Below are 16,008 nucleotides of genomic sequence, written 5' to 3'. Positions count from 1 at the left end.
AAAAAAGGACAGAAGTGATTATTAGTATTTTGTCTACATGTGTCCCTTCCAGAAATTCCAAGACACAACACTCTGAACAATAAGGATCTCAAATGAAAAAAAAAAAAAAAAAAAACTCAATGAGTACGAGAATTCCGTTTCATCGCTGCTGCGTCATTTCTACCTCACTTCGGTCTTTGAATATATATAGTGTATAGAAGTCGCGAGTGGATAGGATTTACTCTACGTTTTTCAGAAGCGTATGATGAGCAGCTTGGGAACTTCACCGCTGCAGTGCGCTGCCGTAACGCCCTGTATCGTCTTAGTTGTTATTTACACGTTAGAGCGCAGCACTGTCGCCCGCTGTCATTGCCCCGCACCCCTCACCCATCATTCACTGCAGCTCAAGGTCGTTCAACGGGAGGGGTAAGGGGTGTTCGAAGAGTTCGACACTTGTCCGCTAGGGACCACCACAAGTCGATGGCGGCGATTGCGGCGGTGAATTAACCAACTACCTCAAAACCGTATTAGAAATTTTAATCTGGGCTGGCGACTTCTATACAGTATGTATATTCAAAGCTTCGGTCGTTACAACTAGCATACAGCATGGTCCGCTACGTGCCTATCCCCCCCCCCCTTCCTTTCCGATCGCTAGCTCATGTGTTGGAGTGGCGTCGCCGCTGATGCACTCTCCCACCACATAACTAACTGTTCCCCTCGTGCGATCAGGATTTTCGTAGGGAAGCCTTCATTTCACAGACGAGAGAGCCAAACACCTGATCGTGCATCTTCGGTTTTTTTTTTGTTCATTGTAAATGTGTTGATAAAAGGATATTAATGGTCAATTAGGTTGGGCTAGCTAAATTATAAACATTGTGGACGGTTGATTTGGTTAGGATAGCTAAGTAGTATGTAAATGGGCATACTAGATCAGGGTTCAGGGTGTGGAGCCGAGGTGCCGGTCCGCCATCTTGGATTGTGACGTCACGGCGGCCATCTTGGATGGATGTGACCTTGACCTTGAATTTTATCCTCAAAATCCGCCAAAATTAGGCAAAATTTGCCCAAAATTCCTCAAAAATCGCCAAAATTTCCATTTCTGTGGAAAAAAGTTCCGCCAAAAAATTTCAAAAAATTCCACAAATTAAAAATTTCTCATTTCGAGGGAAAAATTTCCCGTTTCGAGGGAAAAATTCCCGTTTTTAGTCCTTAAAAATCCCAGCGGCTGAAAATTCCTAAAACTGGCTTAAGCATCCTTAACTCAAGCCTCAGTTAAGCCATTTCTAGGAATAAGGATACCATGACCGCCATCTTGAATAATGACGTCATCGTTGCAATTTCCGTTACGGCCGCCATCTTTAAATTTATTATCCGATTTTAATGAAAAAAAATTTAAAATTCATTAAACAAATTAAATAATAAAATTTTTTATAAATTATTTAAAAAACAAACATTTACGACACGGAGCTCGGAGTCCTCGGTTCGAACCCGGTGAGGGCGAAAAAAAAAATAAAAATGACGACAGATCCTTCCACCACGGAAGTCACCTACAGACTAACCTACCACCAATAACAAGGTTAACTAGTATGATGTCATGTCCGCCATCTTGTCTTCGTCTGCTGGTAGCCATCATCATCTTGTTATCGTCGGCGAGAGTGCGCTGACGCCATGTTAGTTTAATTCTTATCCGCTAGAGTGCAGTAATCATTTATTATTGCTGTGTCACCCGCCATCTTGTCATTTGGCCGCCATCTTGAAAATCCATAATTATTTAGCTAGAAATTCGGGAAAAATTCCAAAATTCATTAAATAAATCACTCATTAATTTACAGATTGATTCGATCAGTTTCAGTCCTTGGTTCGATACCCGATCGATGCAATAATGTTTAATTTGATGTAAAAAAATAATAATTTCATTATTCCATGTTCAACATTCTTAAAGAGACATTAAAACCTTTACTGTCATCATCATCCTATAAGCCACCAACACCAACATATTGGTAATTCATAATTTTAATGCTAGAGATTCGGGAAAAAGTTCAGATATCATTAAATAAATTTCCAATCAATGTACTGATTAATTAGATCAACTTAGGTCCTTGGTACGATTCTGGACGATTAAAAAAATATCAATTTAACATAATAGTAACAGGTTCGAGGAATTAAACACCACAAGTTCTTTCACAAACATAATATTTATTACATAATTTCTATTCTACTACAGGATCACTTACGAAAGCCAGCAAATTTACAATCATTTAGTTCCGCAGCGGTGTGAAATGACTAATTCTTAGCTCCAATCGGTTTATACTAGACAGAGTCCAGCCAGAACCTTTACAGACATAGTCCACCCCTTCTTGACAGAGTTTCTGGATACCGTTTTTAACAGTTTGCTTCACATCGTTAGAACTGTAAATTACTGCAGCCGATGTCTTGAATGCACACTTCTTCACTTTGTCATCGAACGGATATGGCTTTCCATATATACAGTCCAACCACAAGTTATATTTCAAAGGTCCGTTTGTTGCTACATCATCAGTAAGCTGATTGATTATCTTCTGTCTGATATCGTCAAGAAAATTACAAATGTCCTTCGACTCACCGAACGTATTTAGATAATAGTAGTCTTTCAACGTTCCACGAAATGCAGACTGCGCCAAGTAGAAGCCATTATCGTTCACTTGTAATGCTCCGAACACAGTCTTAGGTTTAGTTCCATGTTCAGACGTCATAACAATCGGTTGCTGGGCATCTGTTCTTTTGGTTGTACGCTTTCGTGTCTCCAATCTAAAGCGAGGAGTCGAAATGTCGGCAGGTAGTTCAACAGTAGGAGCACAGACTCCACCTTTACATTTTTTCGCATGATGTCGCAAACTGTCAATTCGAGTAAACCATTTAAGGCACTCATCACATCGAAACTTCATGCGAGAAGGATTCTTCATACATTTGCTCCGCTCATGTCTTCGTGCATCATGGGAAAATGCGAACGACGTATCACAGTAGCTGCAAGGATACCGTGGTGATGAAGACGATCCTTTCAGACCCGATCCAGATACAGACGTTGCAACAGTAGTACCATTTCCAGGCACTCTCTTATGCACATCGATGCATCGTTGTTGCGACGAAACCTTTACTTTCTGCCGCACAGCAGGACCTTCGCATGCCTTCATGTGCGTTTTCATATTATCTTTTCTGGCAAACTGCTTATGACATTTCTCACAAACAAACATTTTACGATATAGGTTCTTGGCACATTCGCTCCTCTCGTGTCGTCGAGCATTGCTGCTGTTTGAGAAAATCTTGTCACAGTAACAACACCGATGTTCGTTAGTTGTTGTCGATTCGGCATCCATTGAAGCCTCCATCGAGGGCGAAACGAAGTTCGTCGAGTTTTCCTGCACAGCCAGCACTACCGGCATTAAAGTCTCTTCTGCTGGTGGTATCGCGTCTGATGAAGTCTCCTCCAGTGTTGTCGCCGTGGTTGTCAACGGAATCTGCTCCTTCTCCGTCGTAGCTGTCGTCAAGGTTCCCGTAGTCGACGGTACAACCTCCATCGAGTTCGACGTTAAAGACGGTAAAGATGCCATCGAGGTCTCAAGAACAGATAATTGACACGACTTATGCACCAGAAGAAACAAACTAGACGATCCTTACACCGCCGACGTCAGTAACAAACTGAGCGATCTACTGTCTAGGACTCGCTTATATACATGCACCGTATGGAATAATACGCTAGTCAAATCAAGAACCATGTACATTAATACTAGAGTCAAATCTACAAAATTAAAAAAGAGGATCATTTGATCGAAAAAAAAATTCGATCTCTCCAATATACGCCAGGCTCCAAGAGCTACAATTCACGTCATCAGATCCATCTACATTTTGCTCCTATGCTTCAATTGGCCATTAGCTGCAAGTGCTCCAACAGCTCCATCAGCTCCAACACATAATGTACGCAATGTACGCGCAATACATACAATTTACACGCAATAAATGTAATGATTACACAGTACACACAGGAAACGGAACGTACACACAGTACACACAGGAAACGGAACGAACACGCAAAGTACACGCAATTTACGCAAAGTACACGCAATGTACGCAATGTACGCAATATATATGCAATGTACACATAATGACTACGCTTCGTTCGCGCAGGACAAGCATTTAATGAAAACGAAGCACGTTTGGACGGAAATTCTATCAAACGAAAGCTCATTTAACGAAAAGGAGGCACATTCTCTCGTTCATTTAACTTGGTAGGATGCGATCGTCAATGATAAGTTAGGATATAATCTCTCCAACAGTTTATATTTCCATTAGCCATCGACTCCAACAGTCATTGGCTCCAACGGCCTTTTGGATCATCAGCTCCAATGATATTTGGTTAGAATGCTACGACTCTAAGAGACTATGAGACTACATTTCTACGAGTGTACAAGACTCCTCCAACTACCTTCAAGTGTACAAAGCTCCAACTACTTCAGCAGCATTATGTTATAAGATTACATGACTGCATGTTTACGTAGCTACAATTCAACGAGGCTACTTGACTACGTAGCTACAAGTATACGAGGCTCCAAGACATCATGACTACGCGACTACAAGCAAAGAGGTAACGAGACTACGTGACTACAGGTATTCAAGCTTACGAGACTGCGAGGCTACAGAGCTACGAAGCATCTAGAAAACGAGTTTACGTGACTGCGAGAATACAGGACTACAAGTCTACACGAGTACTTGACTACTTCTTAGCTCCAAATGGCTCCAACAGTTCCAACGGCTCCAAATGGCTCCAAATGCTCCAAACGGCCTCCAAATGGCTCCAACAGCCTCCAAATGCTTAACACAGCTCCAAACGGCTCCAAATGCTCCAAACGGCCTCCAAATGCTTGACAGCTCCAAATGCTCCAAACGGCCTCCAAATGGCTCCAACAGCTCCAACAGCCTCCAAATGCTTAACACAGCTCCAAACGGCTCCAAATGCTCCAAACGGCCTCCAAATGCTTGACAGCTCCAAAAGGCTCCAAATGGCCCCAAATGCTCCAAACGGCCTCCAAATGGCTCCAACAGCTCCAACAGCCTCCAAATGCTTAACACAGCTCCAAATGGCTCCAAATGCTCCAAACGGCCTCCAAATGCTCCAAATGGTTAACACAGCTCCAAACGGCTCCAAATGCTCCAATTATCGCATCTGTCTTCGTCGGCATTTTCTCTTTTGCTCCCACTGCTCCAACAGCATTATGTTATATGATTCCATGGCTACTTTGTTACGTAGCTTCAAGTCTACGAGGTTCCAATGCATCATGTTTACGAAGCTTCCAGAACACAAGGTTACGAAACTGCTAGGCTACAGGACTACGAAGCTTCCAGGACACGAGGATACATGGCTACGAGACTACATGACTCTAACAGATTACAATAGCACCACTCAGTGGTGAGAGTTAGGTTATCTAATGCAAATTGATGCAAGTAGTTCTGGCTGTCATCAACAGATGTAGCCACGTGTTGCTTGCAGGTAAATATTAATTAGTTATTTTATGTGGGATGCGAGATGCTCACTAACGATCGCAAAAGAAGGAGGGCTTCGCTCGACACCAAGGAGAAGGAAGTTCGTCTTACATGTTAATGCTTCGCTGATGTCTCATGGCATATTATTTGACTGAGTAATGGATGTTTATTTCTTTAATTCCACATGGTAAAATTATTACAAGTGTCAATTTATTAGCAGAAATTCACTAATTAAATGTAACTCTGAATAAAATGAAATATCCTTCATGCAGAGATCAATTCCTCATCAGTAACCAGAAGCACTCGGAGAAAACCATCAGATGTCTAGTCAGGAATAATCAGAAGCACCCAGAGAAAACCATCAAAATATTGTCAAGAATAATCAGGAGCACACGGAGAAAACTACCATAATATTGTCAAGAATAAACGGGAGCACACGGAGAAAACCACCGCAAGTCTTCTTTGATATCATAAAATTTCAGGAAAAAAAATAAAAATAAATTAATAAAAAATTTAAAAAAAATAAAATAAAATAATACATAAAATTCTGGCTTGTACTAGAACGGTATCTTTGTTCAACAATGAGAAGTTCACAAGCTAGCAGAATATATTTATGTATTTTTTTATTTTATTTTTTTTAAATTTTTTATTAATTTATTTTTATTTTTTATTATTTTTTTTCCTGAAATTTTATGATATCAAAGAAAACTTGCGGTGGTTTTCTCCGTGTGCTCCCGTTTATTCTTGACAATATTATGGTAGTTTTCTCCGTGTGCTCCTGATTATTCTTGACAATATTTTGATGGTTTTCTCTGGGTGCTTCTGATTATTCCTGACTAGACATCTGATGGTTTTCTCCGAGTGCTTCTGGTTACTGATGAGGAATTGATCTCTGCATGAAGGATATTTCATTTTATTCAGAGTTACATTTAATTAGTGAATTTCTGCTAATAAATTGACACTTGTAATAATTTTACCATGTGGAATTAAAGAAATAAACATCCATTACTCAGTCAAATAATATGCCATGAGACATCAGCGAAGCATTAACATGTAAGACGAACTTCCTTCTCCTTGGTGTCGAGCGAAGCCCTCCTTCTTTTGCGATCGTTAGTGAGCATCCCGCATCCCACATAAAATAACTAATTAATATTTACCTGCAAGCAACACGTGGCTACATCTGTTGATGACAGCCAGAACTACTTGCATCAATTTGCATTAGATAACCTAACTCTCACCACTGAGTGGTGCTATTGTAATCTGTTAGAGTCATGTAGTCTCGTAGCCATGTATCCTCGTGTCCTGGAAGCTTCGTAGTCCTGTAGCCTCGCAGTTTCGTAACCTTGTGTTCTGGAAGCTTCGTAAACATGATGCATTGGAACCTCGTAGACTTGAAGCTACGTAACAAAGTAGCCATGGAATCATATAACATAATGCTGTTGGAGCAGTGGGAGCAAAAGAGAAAATTCCGACGAAGACAGATGCGATAATTGGAGCATTTGGAGCCGTTTGGAGCTGTGTTAACCATTTGGAGCATTTGGAGCTGTTGGAGCCATTTGGAGGCCGTTTGGAGCATTTGGAGCCATTTGGAGCTGTGTTAAGCATTTGGAGGCTGTTGGAGCTGTTGGAGCCATTTGGAGGCCGTTTGGAGCATTTGGAGCCGTTTGGAGCTGTGTTAAGCATTTGGAGGCTGTTGGAGCTGTTGGAGCCATTTGGAGGCCGTTTGGAGCATTTGGAGCCATTTGGAGCCTTTTGGAGCTGTCAAGCATTTGGAGGCCGTTTGGAGCTGTGTTAAGCATTTGGAGGCTGTTGGAGCTGTTGGAGGCCGTTTGGAGCATTTGGAGCCATTTGGAGCTGTTGGAACTGTTGGAGCCATTTGGAGCATTTGGAGCTAAGAAGTAGTCAAGTACTCGTGTAGACTTGTAGTCCTGTATTCTCGCAGTCACGTAAACTCGTTTTCTAGATGCTTCGTAGCTCTGTAGCCTCGCAGTCTCGTAAGCTTGAATACCTGTAGTCACGTAGTCTCGTTACCTCTTTGCTTGTAGTCGCGTAGTCATGATGTCTTGGAGCCTCGTATACTTGTAGCTACGTAGTCAAGTAGCCTCGTTGAATTGTAGCTACGTAAACATGCAGTCATGTAATCTTATAACATAATGCTGCTGAAGTAGTTGGAGCTTTGTACACTTGAAGGTAGTTGGAGGAGTCTTGTACACTCGTAGAAATGTAGTCTCATAGTCTCTTAGAGTCGTAGCATTCTAACCAAATATCATTGGAGCTGATGATCCAAAAGGCCGTTGGAGCCAATGACTGTTGGAGACAATGACTGTTGGAGCCAATGACTGTTGGAGTCGATGGCTAATGGAAATATAAACTGTTGGATTCATAGACTGTTGGAGAGATTATATCCTAACTTATCATTGACGATCGCATCCTACCAAGTTAAATGAACGAGAGAATGTGCCTCCTTTTCGTTAAATGAGCTTTCGTTTGATAGAATTTCCGTCCAAACGTGCTTCGTTTTCATTAAATGCTTGTCCTGCGCGAACGAAGCGTAGTCATTATGTGTACATTGCATATATATTGCGTACATTGCGTACATTGCGTGTACTTTGCGTAAATTGCGTGTACTTTGCGTGTTCGTTCCGTTTCCTGTGTGTACTGTGTGTACGTTCCGTTTCCTGTGTGTACTGTGTAATCATTACATTTATTGCGTGTAAATTGTATGTATTGCGCGTACATTGCGTACATTATGTGTTGGAGCTGATGGAGCTGTTGGAGCACTTGCAGCTAATGGCCAATTGAAGCATAGGAGCAAAATGTAGATGGATCTGATGACGTGAATTGTAGCTCTTGGAGCCTGGCGTATATTGGAGAGATCGAATTTTTTTTTCGATCAAATGATCCTCTTTTTTAATTTTGTAGATTTGACTCTAGTATTAATGTACATGGTTCTTGATTTGACTAGCGTATTATTCCATACGGTGCATGTATATAAGCGAGTCCTAGACAGTAGATCGCTCAGTTTGTTACTGACGTCGGCGGTGTAAGGATCGTCTAGTTTGTTTCTTCTGGTGCATAAGTCGTGTCAATTATCTGTTCTTGAGACCTCGATGGCATCTTTACCGTCTTTAACGTCGAACTCGATGGAGGTTGTACCGTCGACTACGGGAACCTTGACGACAGCTACGACGGAGAAGGAGCAGATTCCGTTGACAACCACGGCGACAACACTGGAGGAGACTTCATCAGACGCGATACCACCAGCAGAAGAGACTTTAATGCCGGTAGTGCTGGCTGTGCAGGAAAACTCGACGAACTTCGTTTCGCCCTCGATGGAGGCTTCAATGGATGCCGAATCGACAACAACTAACGAACATCGGTGTTGTTACTGTGACAAGATTTTCTCAAACAGCAGCAATGCTCGACGACACGAGAGGAGCGAATGTGCCAAGAACCTATATCGTAAAATGTTTGTTTGTGAGAAATGTCATAAGCAGTTTGCCAGAAAAGATAATATGAAAACGCACATGAAGGCATGCGAAGGTCCTGCTGTGCGGCAGAAAGTAAAGGTTTCGTCGCAACAACGATGCATCGATGTGCATAAGAGAGTGCCTGGAAATGGTACTACTGTTGCAACGTCTGTATCTGGATCGGGTCTGAAAGGATCGTCTTCATCACCACGGTATCCTTGCAGCTACTGTGATACGTCGTTCGCATTTTCCCATGATGCACGAAGACATGAGCGGAGCAAATGTATGAAGAATCCTTCTCGCATGAAGTTTCGATGTGATGAGTGCCTTAAATGGTTTACTCGAATTGACAGTTTGCGACATCATGCGAAAAAATGTAAAGGTGGAGTCTGTGCTCCTACTGTTGAACTACCTGCCGACATTTCGACTCCTCGCTTTAGATTGGAGACACGAAAGCGTACAACCAAAAGAACAGATGCCCAGCAACCGATTGTTATGACGTCTGAACATGGAACTAAACCTAAGACTGTGTTCGGAGCATTACAAGTGAACGATAATGGCTTCTACTTGGCGCAGTCTGCATTTCGTGGAACGTTGAAAGACTACTATTATCTAAATACGTTCGGTGAGTCGAAGGACATTTGTAATTTTCTTGACGATATCAGACAGAAGATAATCAATCAGCTTACTGATGATGTAGCAACAAACGGACCTTTGAAATATAACTTGTGGTTGGACTGTATATATGGAAAGCCATATCCGTTCGATGACAAAGTGAAGAAGTGTGCATTCAAGACATCGGCTGCAGTAATTTACAGTTCTAACGATGTGAAGCAAACTGTTAAAAACGGTATCCAGAAACTCTGTCAAGAAGAGGTGGACTATGTCTGTAAAGGTTCTGGCTGGACTCTGTCTAGTATAAACCGATTGGAGCTAAGAATTAGTCATTTCACACCGCTGCGGAACTAAATGATTGTAAATTTGCTGGCTTTCGTAAGTGATCCTGTAGTAGAATAGAAATTATGTAATAAATATTATGTTTGTGAAAGAACTTGTGGTGTTTAATTCCTCGAACCTGTTACTATTATGTTAAATTGATATTTTTTTAATCGTCCAGAATCGTACCAAGGACCTAAGTTGATCTAATTAATCAGTACATTGATTGGAAATTTATTTAATGATATCTGAACTTTTTCCCGAATCTCTAGCATTAAAATTATGAATTACCAATATGTTGGTGTTGGTGGCTTATAGGATGATGATGACAGTAAAGGTTTTAATGTCTCTTTAAGAATGTTGAACATGGAATAATGAAATTATTATTTTTTTACATCAAATTAAACATTATTGCATCGATCGGGTATCGAACCAAGGACTGAAACTGATCGAATCAATCTGTAAATTAATGAGTGATTTATTTAATGAATTTTGGAATTTTTCCCGAATTTCTAGCTAAATAATTATGGATTTTCAAGATGGCGGCCAAATGACAAGATGGCGGGTGACACAGCAATAATAAATGATTACTGCACTCTAGCGGATAAGAATTAAACTAACATGGCGTCAGCGCACTCTCGCCGACGATAACAAGATGATGATGGCTACCAGCAGACGAAGACAAGATGGCGGACATGACATCATACTAGTTAACCTTGTTATTGGTGGTAGGTTAGTCTGTAGGTGACTTCCGTGGTGGAAGGATCTGTCGTCATTTTTATTTTTTTTGCACTCGTCGGGTTCGAACCGAGGACTCCGAGCTCCGTGTCGTAAATGTTTGTTTTTTAAATATTTTATTAAAAATTTTATTATTTAATTTGTTTAATGAATTTTAAATTTTTTTTCATTAAAATCGGATAATAAATTTAAAGATGGCGGCCGTAACGGAAATTGCAACGATGACGTCATAATTCAAGATGGTGGTCATGGTATCCTTATTCCCAGAAATGGCTTAACTGAGGCTTGAGTTAAGGATGCTTAAGCCAGTTTTAGGAATTTTCAGCCGCTGGGATTTTTAAGGACTAAAAACGGGAATTTTTCCCTCGAAACGGGAAATTTTTCCCTCGAAATGAGAAATTTTTAATTTGTGGAATTTTTTGAGATTTTTTGGCGGAACTTTTTTCCATAGAAATGGAAATTTTGGCGATTTTTGAGGAATTTTGGGCAAATTTTGCCCAATTTTGGCGGATTTTGAGGATAAAATTCAAGGTCAAGGTCAAAGGTCAAGGTCACAACCATCCAAGATGGCCGCCGTGACGTCACAATCCAAGATGGCGGAGACGGCTCTCGGCTCCACACCCTGAACCCTGATCTAGTATGCCCATTTACATACTACTTAGCTACATTAAAGATACGGGGGAAAAAAAAAAAGCTAGATGAAATTCAGGGAATTTCGGGTTTTGGTTCTCTCGTCTGTGAAAAGAAGGCTTCTCATTTTCGTAGCCCCCTCAGCAGTGTGGACGGCGCGTGGCTATTGTTGTATGTTGTTGCAGGCCGACTTTACAGACAACCAATTTTTTTTTTTGTATAAAAGTAAAGGAGGCAATCATGCATTTAACATTTCCCAAAAATCATTCCTTTGACATCGTTGAGAACATTTACCAAGGTCATTTCACAAAATACAGTTTTTTAGATGCAATCTATTTTCATTATTTTTTATTTAGAACATAAATTATTATATTTGATTTTAATCAATCTTATTAGAATTCAGACAAATTATATATATTACTAAATATGGATATAGACAAGTTGCGCAATACAAAAAGTTTTGTGTCAACACTGAATTGGGTAGCCTAAATCTGTACGATAAAGTAGAGGTGGGTCGAAAAGTATCGACATGATACTTTGGCACTGATACGCGCCTGTATCAGCAACGGCAAACGAGTACACTTGAAAAGTATCAAGAACTTTAGTATCAGTTCAGAATTCGCCTGGATCAACACCACGGCCAATGTGCGCAGAACCCGATCGCAGATGACGGTCACTTGGGCGGAGCTTGTGAAAGGGGAGGGAGCAGGAACGACGAATAAGGGATAAAGAAGGGAAATAATGTAGGGGAGGAAGCGCAGGGGAAGGCGTTGAAGGAGAGGCGCAAAGCGAAATTGTTACGAGTCGTTTGGTTATTGTCCCACATCAAAGTAGGCTCAGTGCGCAGTGCGTGCACTGTCTCGTTCAATAATAAAACTAATGAAATTTTAATATTAAAAAGTACATTAATACAAAATATAATATTTATATTTGTGCACCTAACAGTTATGAAAATGCAAATAAATTCTCAGTTGACACTAATAACAGATGTAATCAACATTAGGACTTTTTTTTCCCGAAAACAATTAGTAACTAGTGTTTTCATACATTAAAAGATTACGATGTTATCAAAAATTAAAAACAGATACATACATTAGTGAGCATACTATATCAATGTTTACGTTTCAAATGTTTCTTCAGATTAGTCGATGTTGATTTATAACTCAGTTTTTGTTTACACAAATTACAATTAGCAAACTCATTATTTTCCGTAAAAAAATTCCACACAAATGAAGTCTTTTTCCTGCACTTATCCATTCCTTATTTCACTATAAAGATACTAACTACAAAGCATGACAGCCCGCAACAATGTACATTGGTGCTGGTAATTAATACACGGCCAGGACGAACTGCAGTGAATGTTGAACTGATTGATACTGGCTGTATCAGGCCGGCATGAGACTAAGGGCGCTTGCACACGCACCGGTATTTTCCCGGTGCTAGCTCCGGCAACGTATCCGGCGCCCGGAGCTGTCCTTGCACACGCTCCGGTTTATTCCGGAGCCCTCTCCGGCAGCGGCTCCGGCGCCGGCAGCGATGTCCTTGCACACGCACCAGCAAGCCGGTAGTTTGGTTTCATCATCCGCGGTAGAAACATGTGCCCTGTTTGGAACAGGAGGTTGTACATATTGTACTTGCTACCTATTTTTATTTGTTGTTTTCTGTACATGTCATGCAATTTAGGTTCCAAAAATGCGCACTCTTCCAGCCATGCGTTCTGCTTCTCTGTGCGATCTTTAAAACTATCGCTGGTTTTGTCCCACAAACACGGTCTGGTTTCTACCAATTCAATCAGCGTCACAGCGTCGTACCTGAACCCTGCCATCTCGCAAGTCTTTGCTGCATGTTAGTACATGAAAGATATGAAAAAAAAAACATGGACAAATTGCAAGAAAAGGTTTTTTTTTTTACATCAAAATTCGCAGAAAAATTCGTAGAATAACATTTCCAAAATCCACTTTCTTTTGGTACCTACCTTTTTTTCCGGGTTTTGTTCCAGAAAAACGTGGGGAAAAAAAACAACTCTAAAACAGTGCATCTGACGACAAAACCTGTAGAGACAAAAATTAAAGAACATTAACTTTTCCATAACATATCCAAAGTTCAAGAAAATCCGCTTATAACTTCTGCTTCGTTTTCCGGGATTAGTCCCGGAAATAAATATTAAAAATGAAATGAATCGAAAATTGTGCAATTTACAGCATAATGGTTTAGGAAAAAGATAAAGTAAACAATGTTTTTCATAATATATTAGAATTTCACACAGATCAACATTTAATTGTTTTTTTTTTGTTTTCCAGGATATGTCCCGGAAAAATGTTATCAAAAGAAAAAAAACTGAAACCGTGCACCATACTTAAAATAAATCGTGAATTAAATTAAGGGCAAAAACATTGCATTATATAATTGACCTTTATCAAAATAATGGATTAGCAACTACTGTATTTGATGGATATGGGAAAACTCACAGTAGTAAAGACACAGTATATGAGAAGAACAAGAGGTAATGCATCACCTGTAGTTGAATTCACAGGAGAAATTCAACTATCACTCCGTAAAGATATGTTTCTTTTGAACGAGCGAAATAAAGGACCATTTTTAAGGTTATTAGCAATACATTTACGCGAAGCAGAATGTTATGTTGTCGAAGCACCAAGTGATGCAGATATTTACATTGTCCAAGAAGCTCTAAAATGTGCAAAAGAACCATTGACACCAGTTATAGTAACAGACACAGATTTACTTGTCCTTTTACTGTACTACTTTGGCCCACAATCACATAACTGTTTGTGTTTAAAAAGTGAACAAAGGCAGAAGAAAACATATCACATTAAGGAGCTAAAGCTGAAGCTCGGTGATGAAATTTGTAGCAATATTCTTTTCTGCCATGCATTCATGGGATGTGACACATCATCATACATCTATAGTATAGGAAAGGGGAAAATGTTGGATCTGATCCAGAATGACAGTGCCTTCAGGCAACTTGCGAAAGTATTTTCAGATAGTATTCCCAGTGTGTCAAAAGAAGACATTGTAAAATCGGGAGAGCAGTTGCTAGTACGCCTGTACAATGGGTCGAGAAGTGACACACTCGACATTTTACGTTTTAAAGTGTTTAGTGATAAAGCAGCTACTAATTCCAAATGTGTACAACCAGAACAGTTACCTCCAACTAGTGCTTCAGCTCGTTTCCATTTCTAAAGGGTTTTCTATCAGATACACGAATGGAAGGGAATAAAGATGAATCCAGAAGAATGGGAATGGAGAAAATGTGGCCACCTTCTCTTGCCAATTTCGACAGACAAGCCAACAGCTCCGGAATGCCTTTTGAAGGTAATCAGGTGCACTTGCAAGGAATATGGTAATATGGTTGCGGTGCATCCAACTACAGTTGTAGGAAACACGGCATCTCATGTTCTTCGGCTTGTGGAAACTGTCATGGATCAACCTGTAAAAACCGGCGTGAATTACCTCCCGAGGACTGCAATTACTGTGACGGCTTTTAAGGTAGGGTGTTCCTACATATCCATGCATGTACATATATTCAGTATTGTGTGTTGCAGAGTGCATCCCAATGTGTGTATATTTTTCTATTTCTTCTCGAAACAGGTCACTGGAAATCTTGTGTAAATTTAATTGTATGGTATGTTTTGTGAGAATGGACGTGTCGAATTTTTCTTTCAAATGATAAGCAGTTGAAATGAGTCACATTTTTTTTCTGGAAAATAATTTTGGTAGGACATAATTTGACATGGGATACAATGCTTTCTGTTATTTAGCCTACATATTCAATACTTTTTCCGTGGCCGATCACAAAATAAAATCTATTTACCAGATTTCAGTGAATTTAGGATTTAGTATAGGAAATCTTGTGTGCTTCTGTTTGTCCCACCGAAACTTTTTCAATACGATGTTCCGTTTTCGTTTTATTTAAATTTTTAAAGATTTTCCAGGACGAGTCACAAAATATAACTATATATATATATATATATATATATATATATATATATATATATATATGAGCAGATTTTGGTGAATTGAAATTATATTTAATACAAAAAAGTCTTTAATTTTAGTCTCGACTTTCTTGACGTATGATATGTTTTCGTTTTGTCTTTTTTTTTTCAGGAAATTTTCTGGAAAACCAAAATCCTATTTTGTGTTGATTTTTGTGAATTTCTAATATATTATGAAAATCGTTGTGTACTTTAACTTTGTCCTGAAACATGTTGCTGTATAATGCGCCATTTTCAATTTATTTCAATATTTTAGGTTATTCGGGACGAATTCCAGAAAACAAATAGTAGTTATTAGTGGATTTTTGTACATTTTTAATATGTTATGGAAAATTTGGCTCTCATTAATTTTAGTGTCTTTTTTACCATTATTTGTAGAACACACCGTTTTCCAGTTATTAATTTATTCCGCATTTTTCCTGGACAAATCCCGGAAAAAAGTTACCAAAATAAAGTGGATTTCGGCTATGTTATTCTACGAATTTTTCTGCAAATTTTGATATATAAAAACCTTTTCTTGCAATTTGTCCATAAATCGACCCCTTTTTCTCATAAAATGCCTGGACTATGTGCCAGTGTTTTGTATTGTGCGAGCGACTGAGGTGCCTGCTGTGACGGCAGCCCAGCTCCGCGCCGGGCAGGTAGTCCGGATTATCGAGGTTATCTCCGGCTGCACTCCGGCATGCCGGCAGCCGGAGCGGTTTCCCTGCCGGCCCGGACTGCGT

The 16,008-nt window shown here is 39.9% G+C and overlaps 1 protein-coding gene across 2 annotated transcripts in view; it reads left to right on the top strand.

Moving 5' to 3' along the window:
* LOC134540649 (cyclin-dependent kinase 1) overlaps positions 1-16,008 on the top strand; it is an 84,145-nt gene that overhangs the window by 45,095 nt on the left and 23,042 nt on the right. The gene's annotated exons all lie outside the window — the stretch shown is intronic.

The sequence above is a fragment of the Bacillus rossius genome, chromosome 17 (assembly GCF_032445375.1).
Source record: "Bacillus rossius redtenbacheri isolate Brsri chromosome 17, Brsri_v3, whole genome shotgun sequence".
In the NCBI taxonomy this organism is placed as follows: domain Eukaryota; kingdom Metazoa; phylum Arthropoda; class Insecta; order Phasmatodea; family Bacillidae; genus Bacillus; species Bacillus rossius.
The sequence above is the reverse complement of the archived record's forward strand: the minus strand, read 5'-3'. Positions and strand labels throughout refer to the sequence as shown.